Source organism: Odocoileus virginianus, chromosome 20, assembly GCF_023699985.2.
Source record: "Odocoileus virginianus isolate 20LAN1187 ecotype Illinois chromosome 20, Ovbor_1.2, whole genome shotgun sequence".
Classification (NCBI taxonomy): domain Eukaryota; kingdom Metazoa; phylum Chordata; class Mammalia; order Artiodactyla; family Cervidae; genus Odocoileus; species Odocoileus virginianus.
In genome coordinates this window covers 40,325,621-40,337,831 of record NC_069693.1, presented here as the reverse complement: position 1 = coordinate 40,337,831, position 12,211 = coordinate 40,325,621, and the positions used below count along the sequence as shown (strand labels likewise).

Sequence of the window (12,211 nt, the reverse complement as noted above, 5' to 3'; positions counted from 1 at the left end):
ATCTATGTGTATGTGTGTATGTGAAATATGAAGCTTGGCTAGGAGCAAGTGATTTCTGGATTAAGTGTCCTGTGTTAAATATTGAGCCTCTAAAGGCAACATGAACTTTTATAAGCATCATCATCGGGCTCACCAGCCAAAAATTCATAGCCCCCTCTCTCAACAGATTTTTTTTTTCCTATTCTTTATCAGTATAATATTATTTAAGAATCTTGACTTTTCCTTACCAATTATTCCAGCAACATCTCAAGAGTTTCCTGTGATTTGAAGAAAAAAATCACCCATCTCTAATGCTCCTAATCTCAGTGGCCAAAAGATAGGGATTTGCTCTCTAGTCAGGGTAGGCAGTCTGCATAGCTGGACAAGCCTCTGCCCCGCAAAAGGCCCTGCATTTGGTTTAATGACCTTCTCTTGCTGTCTTGAAATTCTTAGTCATTTTTGAGTGCATGGGGTTGGGGGGAGCCTACATTTTCATTTTGCCATGGGCTTTGCAAATTCCATAGGCAGTTTGATCTATGCATGCTAAGTTGCTTCAGTTGTTTTCAACTATTTGTGACCCCAAGGACTGTAGCCCACCAGGCTGCTCTGTCCATGGGATTCTCCAGGCAAGAATACTGGAGTAGGTTGCCACGTACTCCTCCAGGGGATCTTCTCTGCCCAGGGACTGAACCCGTATCTCTTACATCTCCTGCATTGACAGGCGGGTTCTTTACTACTAATGCCACTTGGGAAGCCCAGTCTGGTCTCCATTCTATGGAAACTGGACTTTGGCTTCTGTTGCCTGCTGGTCTCTTTAGGGAAACCATACAGGATGCTCTGCTTGTTTTCAGAACCTTCTTATGACCTATTCCTGGAGTAAGGTTGTTTACTTTCAATCAAGTTAAGTTTAGAATAAAGGATGATCGGTGATCTCCTTTCTAGACCTTGTAGGCAAGTGCTTCACTATTTTACTCCGAAGGAAAAAGCCCACCATCTGCTTAAATCAACCCACACAAACCCTTCAGCGCAATCAACTTCTTTTTGTTGTCTAATAGCAAGAAGCCCTGGTGGCAGGGATTCCCGCCATATTGTTGTGGGTAATCTGATACAGGCTGCTTTCCACAATCCTGTGAGCAGTAGGCAGCTAATGCTCTCTCGGACCTTTGGATCACCTACCCTACAGTTCGAACGTCAGCCCCAAAGACCTGCTCCCTGAAACTCCCAGAAAACATAGCCCTGGGTCACTATTGTGGACCTGTCCCATGGTGAGAGAGTGGCCAGAGCCACTCTCAAAAATCCTTTCTCGAAGCTTCTAAGTGCTATCAGAATGCTCTTGTCAGTTCCACATATTTGCCCTGCATCATTTTGGTTTCTCTCCTATCGCTCCTTTGAATGTCAGGTTCTGCCCCATGATTGACAATTATAATTACTCCTCACAGAGCCTCATATTAATAACAGCCATTGATCTAACTCAGATGATTCCAAGCCTCTTTATTTCCCAACCTCAAATGTGAGACTTTAGCTCCTCCAAGCTTGAATTCTGCAGCTGGCAAAAGAGAGCTCAGACCAGGTTTTCAAATAATAGGTGAGCTTCTTCTCACATCAGCCCCAGAGCTGAGCCCCCTCTCTGCAATAGACATTTTCTCTCTCGTCTTGATCAGCATATTATTTCCAAAAATCCATCTTGACTTCCCTTCGCCAGAAAAGGCCCTCCACGCTCTCAGCTGCACAGCAGGAAGTGCTTTCCGACTCGCTCAGATTGGTGGGTGGAGGAGACCACAATTATACCCCGTTTCAATGACATGTCTGGGGCTGCAGTGACTCCAGACAAAGAAGCTGAAATGCATGAAACTCTCTGTATCTTCACGACAGAGCCTAAAAATACCTGCCTGAGATGCAGGTTGGGAGCTATTTCCAACAACAGGGCTCCAAGGTTTCCCCGCTGGGAGCTTGAGAGCCTCTGAATTCTTTTCAGCGGGCTGTCTAGGGTACCTGGTGATCAGGGGGGTGATGCACAAAGGCCAACGTTGAGGGGAAGAAGGCTCCCCAAGAGGCCCCTGTCTCCACCCTGCTGTGCCCCATGACAGGTTTCAGTGGGTCTCCTCCAGGCTGTTCCAAAGAGTCAGAACACAGCCCATACAGAGAGCAGGCTCCTTAGGATCTTGCTTTATGCCATCGGTCCTGTTTCAAGGAGACAGCACTGTCATGGGGAGAGTGAAGAAAGAAATGTGACCAGGCATAAGAGGAGCTCAGAGATTTCTCAGTTATTCTTTTTCCTGATGCTTCAATTTTTCCTAAAGTCGTGTTTTACCCAATGGTTGTAGGTCCTTCATTTTCACTTTTCCTTTGGTGTGGCACTTACCACCACTCCATCTTTGGTCATTTCCATTTAAAACCACTCATCCTTGCTCTTGAGTCAAAATTGACCTCCCTCTGATGTCTAAGTATTGGCGCCACAGAGAAATCAAGTTCATATCCTATATTTTTTTTACTGTAGATACTTGGAAACAGTGCTCACAGGTTCCACAAAGCTTATGTTCAATGTCAGTTTCCTTTGACCTTCCTTTTGGTGCCCTTGAGTCTAACTCCACCTACTCTTCCTCCCCTAAAATATCTGCCCAAGCCTTTCTCAACTGTGGCAAAGAGGTCAGACCTTCTGATGGGAGAATCTAAGAGGCGTTTGGGAACATTCTTACTAGTGTTAAAGTAAGGGTGGGGTTTTCTTATGGGAGTTGGTGTTGAACCTTTCTACTCAATTTCTTTGAGATTGCCAGATATCTATTGGCTCAAGTAACTTAGTCTGGTTTAAAAATGCTGAATTTAAAATCTTTGCCTGGACTATGCTCAGGAGCATCTCTTGGCTCTTTAAAATGTGCAAAGTCAACCTCGGTACCAGAAAAGCTCAGTCTGGGGATGGTAGTGCTCCTCAGAAGGTGAGGGAGAGAGTTTCCTGATTCACTGAGCTATTTGAGAAAAGAGAAGCATTTATTAAAGATGAGAACAGGAGGAATCACACTTCTTTAGATCCCTTCCTTGTTTCTTAAAAAGAATATAAAATACCTTCATGAACCACAGTGTAAAGAGGGGAGATAATTGTACCAGAAAACTTGGGCTAAAGGAAGTTACACTATTTTGCATCACGATTATTTCTTCAGTTTTTCCTCTTATTTTTGTGACTTTTCCTTTTTAAAAAAGTATTTTTTAACTCAAGACTTAGAATCTGCAGGAAAGCTGAAAAGACAATATAATAAATGACCATACGTCTTCATCTATATTCACCGAATATTGCCATCTACCTACACTCATGACCTTCCTGTAGTTCCCCTATGTACTCCGTCCAAAAATAGTTTGCACACATCATGATACATCTCCCCTTTCCCAGTATTTCCCTGACTCCTATCTGTTTTTATCTCCCCAGTACACTGAGATAAGTCCCACCACTTCCCTCTGCTCACTACTCCATGTTCTTTGAAGAGTCCCAGACCAGGTCCTGCTCAACATTCTGGATTTGTTTGGCCATTGCCCCATGGTGATTTTCAGGTTAACTATTTCTTCCAAGAACACAAATCCCTCCCACAACATCACACCGGAAGTTTTTGTTTTTTTTGGCATGTCCTTTTGTTTGTTTGTTTTGCTTTTGTTTTGTAGGCATCTCTTAATGCCCATTCTTTCCTGCCCCACCAGCAACCAGCAACCATGACTGTGACACCCACAACACAGCACTCATTTAGAAGGTGAGAGAAGATGACTATTTGTGGACAATTTCGAGAGAGTTAAGAAGAGTTTTGAAAATGGTGAGTATAAAGTGACTTCAAGTGGGTTGTACAGTGTATGTATTTGCAGAGTAATTCCTAATTATTTGGTCTGATTTTAGTCATGCTTAAGGGTAAAGAAAAAATGGATTGGTGTATTTTATATTATGAAGTCAAAATGTCTTATAAAAATCCAATGGGTCTTAGAGACTGCGAGTAAAACTAAAATTTCCTCAAGAGTGATCACCTCTGCACCTATAACTGTGACAACTGGTTGTCATTTGGTTATTCAACTTCCCTCAGTACCTCCCCAGTTCTTTTGGAGAGTCTCAGGAAGGTGGTGTATCAACTATACGTTCTAGAATGAATCTACACCTGGGTTTCTCTTCTGAACCCCTGGCCCACAGTTGCCTCTTGAGGACACTACTCCCCTGAGCTTCCTGCCTTCAATCCTATGCTGTCAGCTGGCTTCTGAGTCTACCCAGCCAATGACCAGACCTCGCAGAGCAGCTCATGAAGACAGCTTTCAGTTTTAACCTTCTCCACCTCAGGGTTCAAAATCAACCCTTCAGGCTTTCCTGGTGGCTCCGATGGGGAAGAATCTGTCTGCAATGCAGGAGACCTGGGCTCGATTCCTGGATTGGGAAGATCCCCTGAAGAAGGAAATGACAACCCACTCCAGAATTCTTGCCTAGAGAATCACATGGACAAAAGAGCCTGGTGGGTTACTGTCTATAGGGTTACAAAAAGTAGGACATGACTGAGCACTAACACTTTCACTTTCACCACAGGGTTCAAAATCAACCCTTTGGGGGTAGATAAATATGGATGGCGAGGTGGAGCCGGTAGTAGTCATGAATCAGATGTCTTGTTATTTTTCTCCATGTTCATTGCTCACTTTCATTGATTCCTGTATTCTGAGTCTCTTCCTTCTACTCTAGGACAGGATCTCCTCCTCAATCAAAGCCTCCTAACAGACATCAAATCATGCACATAGCTACTTGGAGAACAGGGTCTCGGTTACCTCTGACCCAGACTTCAATGCAACCAACACAATCCCATCAAGGGCAGCAGTTGTTTACATGTACATCATTAGAAACCATTTCTTCAAGATGGATATCCACCTCTCTATAGATACAGACATAGATATATTAAAATATATATTTAATATATAAATATGTGTTTCAAAGTTCTCTGGCCAAATGTGTTTGGGAATCACTGCACTGAATACAGCTGCATACATTTTTTGTTACGGATTCTTTAACATAATAATGTGTAATTGTAAATCTTCAAGGAAGCATTATTATTATTTTTAAGGGTCTTTCCCAAGGGAGCTTTATTTAATTTTAATTTTTTTAACTTTTACTTTTATATTGGAGTATAGCTAATTAACAGTGTTGTGATAGTTTCAGGTAGATAGCAAAGGGACTCAGTCATACATATATCTGTATCCATTCTCCCTCAAGAAAGGATTGTTATTGTGCTATTTCCCTCACTTACTGAAATGAGAACCCTTATTTCTTGGAGGAACTTGTGGAGCAGGTTCATTCCAAACTTGTTTGTGAAGGTTCACTTGTTTCAGGAGTTGAGAGAAGCTCAGTAATTACCTCTAGCTGGGAATAGTTATATTTTAATGTCTTGTGCCAACTGATTGGTTTCTGAAGGTGAAAGAAGAATTAGCAGGAGAGTAAACTGCCTTGTACTTAGAGTTCAAAACTACCTCAGGGAGTGTTTACCCAGTAAGTTCTGCCCTACTTCCAAGTCTATTAGTAAAGAAAACTGTGCTCCATAAGTATGTTATTATGTTGCGATCTTTCACCAAAGAGCTGAGAGAGATATCTGTTGCTCCATTAAAAACAGACCAAAGTCACACTCTGTTTTCTCTCTGGGGTCATCATTGCTCTCTGGGCACTATCTACATGAGAACCATCAAGCCCAGTTGTGTGGAGGCCACGACAAGACACAAGGCTTGATTTCTTCCAGCAAGAGCAGAGCTTTAGATTTCAAGTTATAATTGAAGTGCAAATAGAAGCCTAATTTGGGAATTAGGACTTGTCCTTTCTCATCCGTCAACATTCCTCAAGCTTGGCACTAAGATAATTCTGCAAGTGCTAAGTCCTGCCCCTCAAGTCTCTCCCTGACAATATCTAGAAGGGTTTTAAGGAAGTCATACTCAAGTTGTATGCAGGATTCTATCTCCAGGAAAACCTGGAGACGGTGGCCAGGGTATCAGTTGCACACAGTCTAAACACTCCCTGGAGTCTTAATTAACCACATTTGCTTTCCTCTTGGCTTCAGGCTGAGTCAGACCAGCCATGACTAAAGTTAGTTACAGTCCTGTGTGGTCACGTGATGTGTGACTACATCTTGGCCCGTGATACATGATCTTTCCTCTTGACCAGCAAGAGTTCGTATCATTTTTTAAAGTATATTTTGACTCATTACTGTTGCATCCAACTATTAATGAAGTGGATGAATGTCTCCCGTAATTGCTATAATGAGAGAGAGAGAGGGAGAGAGAGAGATGGATGGAAGTGGGCTTACATAATATTATACATGGACCTCTGGGTGTTTACCATATGGAGTCAGTTGCTATGGGAAGGTGGCAAGAGTATGCTTGGGTTTATACCATGATTCAACCCTAGTCAATTATCTCTGTGAATCTGGGCAAATTGTTTAAGCTTTGTTAGACTCCTTGCTGAGCCTTTACTCTGCACAGGCCTGGCCCTGATCACACAACATATGTTAACTCGTTCAATCTTTCCAACAATTAGATAGGCACTTCCTTAAGCCCATTTTACTATCAAGGTCAAGTAAATTTTTAAATTTCTTTATAACTTAAAAAAAGTTATTTTGGCTGCATTGGCTCTTTATTGCAGCACACGGGGTTCTCTAGTTGTGGCATGAAGGCTCCAAAGTGTTCAGACTCAGTAGTTGTGATTTGTGGGATCTTAATCCCCCTACCAGGGGTTGAACCTGGGCCCCCTACATTGGGAGCATGAAGTCTTATCCACTGGACCACCAGGGAAGTCCCCAAGGGCAATTAACTTGACCAGGGTTAATCCATTATCACCTTGTGCAGGTGAAATGAGATAGCATCTGGCTTGATCCATTGTAAGTGCATCAAGTTTTCACTCTGACTGATTATTTTTAAGGTCAATTTTATATACTGTAATTACACATCAGGCATTATTCTGCATGATTTATGTATACTAACTCATTCAATGTTATGAGGTGGGTACAGTTTTCATGCCCATTTGATAGATGAAGAAAGTGAGGCACAGAGAGACTGAGAGATCTTTCACAAGGTTGTTCAGTGGTGGAGGCTGGATTTAAGTCTGCTTGGTCATAGAGATTATACTCAATCTTTATACCAAATTATTTTCATTGTTGTAGATCTGAGTGTTTATTGGCATTCATTTCCCTGTGAATTTCTTAAGGATGGGGACTATTTCCTGTAGTGCTGTTGGTCCTTGCAAGCTATCCCTCTGCCCTCACCATCACTATAACCATTGCCCCGAGCTGGGAAGTTCTGTGAATTTCTTGCTGAATAAATGTACATGCTAAGAGGTTACATATGATTTGTTGAAGAAATTACTAGAAAACCTGTGAGGCTGGTAAATAACTGCACTTGAAATGAGAAAATGGGTCAAGGAAGAATTGCTAAGCACAATTTTAGTGAAACAAACCGTTCTAACTCTGTTTTGAAGATGTCCTGCGTTCAGAGGTTCTTGGGCAAGAAAATCCTGTTCTCCTGCTAAATCTTGGATAGAATATTTACTTCTACAGAGAGCAGAAGCCACTGGGTACCTGGCTCCTTTGAAAGTATCTCAGACCAGTCGCTCCGTTGTGTCTGACTCTTTGCGACCCCATGGACTGCAGCACGCCAGGCTTCCCTTCTCTGTTATAAGTAGACCTGATTGTATATTAACAAACACTGAGCTCTTACCATTAGCCAGATGCAATGCTAAGGCCTTTAGAAGAAGCACATAATTTAATCCTTTTGACAACCATAGGAAGCATGTTCTAACAGTATCCCAATTTTACAGATAAGGTAACTGAGTCATGGGGCCAACAGGCTCAAGGTCACACGCTAGTGAGGATTTGAATTCACATATTCAAATATGGGGCTTCTCAGGTGGCACTAGTGCACTAGTCCACCTACCAATGTGAGAGAAGCCTTAGATGCAAGTTCGATCTCTGGGTTGGGAAAAACCCCTGGAGAAGGGAATGGCAACCCACACCAGTATTCTTGCCTGGAGAATCCCATGGACAGAGGAGCCTGGCGGGCCATGGTCTATGGGGTCACAAAGAGTTGGAGAGGACTGAGCACGCACATACACTTCAAAGATGAGCTAGAGCTCATCTAGCGAGAAAGGCACTTTTTACAACAGGACCCCTCCTGAGCGTCTCTCCTGAGCATCGATGCAGTAAGAGTCTGACTGATGATGGCTTTGGTGGACCCTCAGGCTCCTGCCTGCCCTTCTCTTGCCATTTATCCATCGTAGATGTCCAAGACTCTGGACTTAAGAATGCAGCCAAGGAAAGAAATTTAGGGTGGACAGACAGCCTTGAGGGTAAGCTATTGTTTCTTTTTTAAAGTGAAATTGTGAAAGTTGCTCTGTCGTGTCAGTCTCTCTGAGACCCCATGGGTTTGGGTAATTCTTTCCCAGCTGAGCCACCATGGAAGCCCAAGAATACTGGAGTGGGGAGACCATCCCTTCTCAAGCTGATCTTCCCGGCCCAAGAATCAAACCAGAATCTCCTGCATTGCTGGCAGATTCTTTATCAGATGAGCTACCAGGGAAGCCCTTTTTCTTAAGTCTGTTCTAACTGCAATACCTGTTGATCATGCAGAACATCTCAGAGTAAGTACTGACACTCACTGAGAAAGCTGGATACTTCGTCTCTCTTTTCATAGACCTTATGACTTGATTCTAAAATCCTGAATATTGCAGTCCTTCTGGTTTCTCTTTGGTTTTTAATGCTGAAATATTTACCATCATGTTGAGATAGTAGTGCAGACCATGCCATAAAAATTGTCTCTCATGCCAATGGCAGAAAAAAATGTTGGCTTTTTTTTTTAACGGACAGGGAAGGAAAATTGGTATCAGCTCGGAAGTCACCATGTGTTCAGTATCAATGACTCAAGTTCCTTCTGGTTGGCTACTTCTCAAATCCCCCAGCTCCATGAAATAGAATCAGAGACAATAAAAGACAAAAAAGAGAAGGCACAGGACAGTAAAAAGACAACCAGAAAGATTTTCATAAATGCAACAGTACTTTTATAAAAAAAGCAATTTCAAGCCTACTCCAGGTAGACACATAAAATCTTATGAACAACTTCAAAGTCTTATTCATGAGGCTTTTATGAAGATTCTTTTAAAAATTTTAAAAAGAAAGGACAGAAGGAGTGGGATTAAAAAAAAAATGAGTATTTGGGTCATGCAATTTCAGGAATCAGGAAAAGGATTCCTTACACTCTGCCTTATTGGAAGTGTCATGAATCTTGCAGCAGCTCCCAACATTCATGGAGTCTAGCCTTGTCACGGGGCTCATTAGTATTCATCATTAATTCATATTTTCAAAGCAACAAAGGAGAAAACAGTAGTGGGAAGAATAAGAAGGTGTCAAATCCTGGGAGTAACATTTCACTGCAGTGTTGCGACTAAGGTTAGCGGAGGTTGTGCAGTTTTAAAAACTGATCCAAACATAGGCAAGAGGAGAAGGCACATACTATTTCCCCACTGAATGCTAAGTTCACTCTGCCAGGTCCCAGCCTCACTCTTCCTATCTGGGGAGCTCTTTCCAGAGTTTGACTGACCCAGCTTCTAAGACCACCTTTGAGAAGCTTCGTTTGATAATAATGAAGCACATATTTCGTGCCAGGTGCTGTGTTTAGAGATTTATGAGGATTATCTCATTTCATTTCACAGAAACGCCCATCTTATCCCTGTTTTATAGACAAGATCAGTTCAGTTTTCAGTCACTCAGTTGTGTCCAACTCTTTGCGATCCCATGAACTGCAGCATGGCAGGCCTCCCTGTCCATGACCAACTCCCCGAGTTTACTCAAACTCATGTCCATTGAGTCGGTGATGCCATCCAACCATCTCATCCTCTGTCGTCCCCTTCTCCTCCTGCCTTTAATCTTTCCCAGCATCAGGATGAGGACAAAAAGGGTAGGCGATGGCTGAGGGTTACTTAGCTGGTCAGTTTTGTGTCTGTGATGCAAACCCAGGTAATCTGGCTCCAGAACCCGTGCTTTAATTGGAGAGCTATATACCATCCCTGGGGTGCTGTTCTTCTGACCACTTGTACCCTGCCCTTCTCCAAGCTCACTCACCCCTACACTCTTGCCTGGCTAGACAAGAGGTGGTTTGGCTTTCTGGCAATCCAAGTGTAGACTGATTTAAAAAACCATGTATTTGGGATGAACTTTCAATGAGTCTCATAGCCTCGTTGTTGGAGTGGAAAATAAATAAGTCCAGTGAGGGGTTTTCCCCTACAAAAATCTAACTTCTCTTGATGAATGGCTATCAGTAAGGCTCAAGTAGAAGAAGCTATATTTTCAACTGCCTTTTTATTACATATGCATTAATAAGAAGCAGGTAGACTCTAGGTTTTGCCCACTCGAAACTTTTCTCCCTTTCTTTACCTTTCCATTCTCTTATTCTTCATTTAGATACTTTGCAGACATTTGCTGGATACCTATGCCATGTCAAGCTCCAGGTAAAGAACTGGGAATGCCAGGGTGACTAAAGGAAGGTCTCTGGACTCAGTGGGTCATCCCAGACACAGAAGTTGACAATTAGAATAGAAAATTGTATTGTTGCTGTTCAGTCACACAGTGACTCTTTGTGACCCCATGGACTGCAGCACGCCAGACTTCCCTGTCCTTCACCATTTCCTGAAGCTTGCTCAAATTCATGTCCATTGAGTCAATGATGCCATCCAACCGTCTCCTCCTCTGCCGTCCCCTTCTTCTCCTGCCTTCAATCTTTCCCAGCATCAGGGTCTTTTCCAATGAGTCAGCTCTTCCCATCAGGTGGCCGAAGTGTTGGAGCTTCAGCTTCAAAATCAGTCCTTCCAATGAATATTCAGGGTTGATTTCATTTAGGATCGACTGTTTGATCTTCTGGCAGAAAAATCATAGCTAATGTTTATCAACACTATTTGCCATTCTAAATACATTGGGCATGCTTGCATTCTTCATCTTAGTTGCTACTATCCCCATTTTACAGATGAGAAAATCAAAACACAAAGAGGTTAAATGACTTGCCTGTGGACTCAGTGCTAGTAAGCAGTCAGTGAAGCTTGCAAACTCAAGAGTCTTGCTCCAGGGCCTGAGTACCTCCTGCCTCTTCTTCACAGCTCAGTTGCACAGTCATACTCAGGGAGGGACTTCCCAGGTGGCTCACTGGTAAAGAATCTGCATGTCAATGCAACAGACACAGGAGACATGGGTTCAGTCCCTGGGTCCTGAAGATCCCCTGGAGGAGGAAATGGCAACCTGCTCCAGTATTCTTGCCTGGGAAATCCCATGACAGAGGAGCCTGGCAGGCGATAATCCATGGGGTCTTAAACAGTTGGAGGTGATGGATGGAAAATGCCTGCACACACACATTCTAAGGGAAAAGAGCAGTGGGCACAGCTTGTGTGGATCAGGCACACACAAATCTGCTACTTGAACTGGGACTTGAGGGATACTTAGAAATCAAACAAGCAGAGAAACACAGCATATACCATATACCAGGGAGGGTATACCAGTACTCCAAAATCACTGCAGATGGTGACAGCAGCCATGAAATTAAAAGACACTTGCTCCTTGGAAGAAAAGCTATGAGAAACCTAGAAAGCATATTAAAAAGCAGAGACATTACTTTGCCAACAAATGTTAATCTAGTCAAAGCTATGGTTTTACCGACAGTCATGTATGGATGTGAGAGTTGGACTATAAAGAAAGTTGAGCACCGAAGAATTGATGCTTTTGAACTGTGGTGTTGGAGAAGACTCTTGAGAGTCCCTTGGATTGCAAGGAGATCCAACCAGTCAATCCTAAAGGAAATTAGTCCTGAATATTCATTGGAAGGACTGATGCTAAGGTTGAAAACTCCAATACTTTGGCCAACTGACGTGAAGAACTGACTCACTTGGAAAAGACCATGAGCCTGGGGAAGATTGAAGGTAGGAGGAGAAGGGGATGACAGAGGATGAGATGGCTGGATGGCATTACCGGATCACTGGACATGAGTTTGAGCAAACTCTGGAAGTTGGTGAAGAACAGGGAAGCCTGGCATGCTGTAGTCCATGAGGTCTGCAAAGAGTTGGACACAACTGGCAACTGAAACTGAAGTGAACCAGAGACGAGTACATAAACAAGTGAACTAGCGTTTGAGAAAACAATGCAGGTGAATAACTGACAGAGTCTGAATAATAGGAGTGTGTGGAGGCACAAGAATGCATGATATACAACTTGAC

The 12,211-nt window shown here is 42.9% G+C and overlaps 1 long non-coding RNA gene across 1 annotated transcript in view; it reads left to right on the top strand.

The window, feature by feature from the left end:
- Positions 1-12,211, top strand: part of LOC139029921 (uncharacterized) — a 184,055-nt gene that overhangs the window by 39,086 nt on the left and 132,758 nt on the right. Inside the window, exon 2 of the long non-coding RNA XR_011482231.1 lies at positions 3,664-3,773. This is a non-coding gene — a long non-coding RNA (uncharacterized lncRNA). The remainder of the gene's footprint in view (positions 1-3,663; positions 3,774-12,211) is intronic.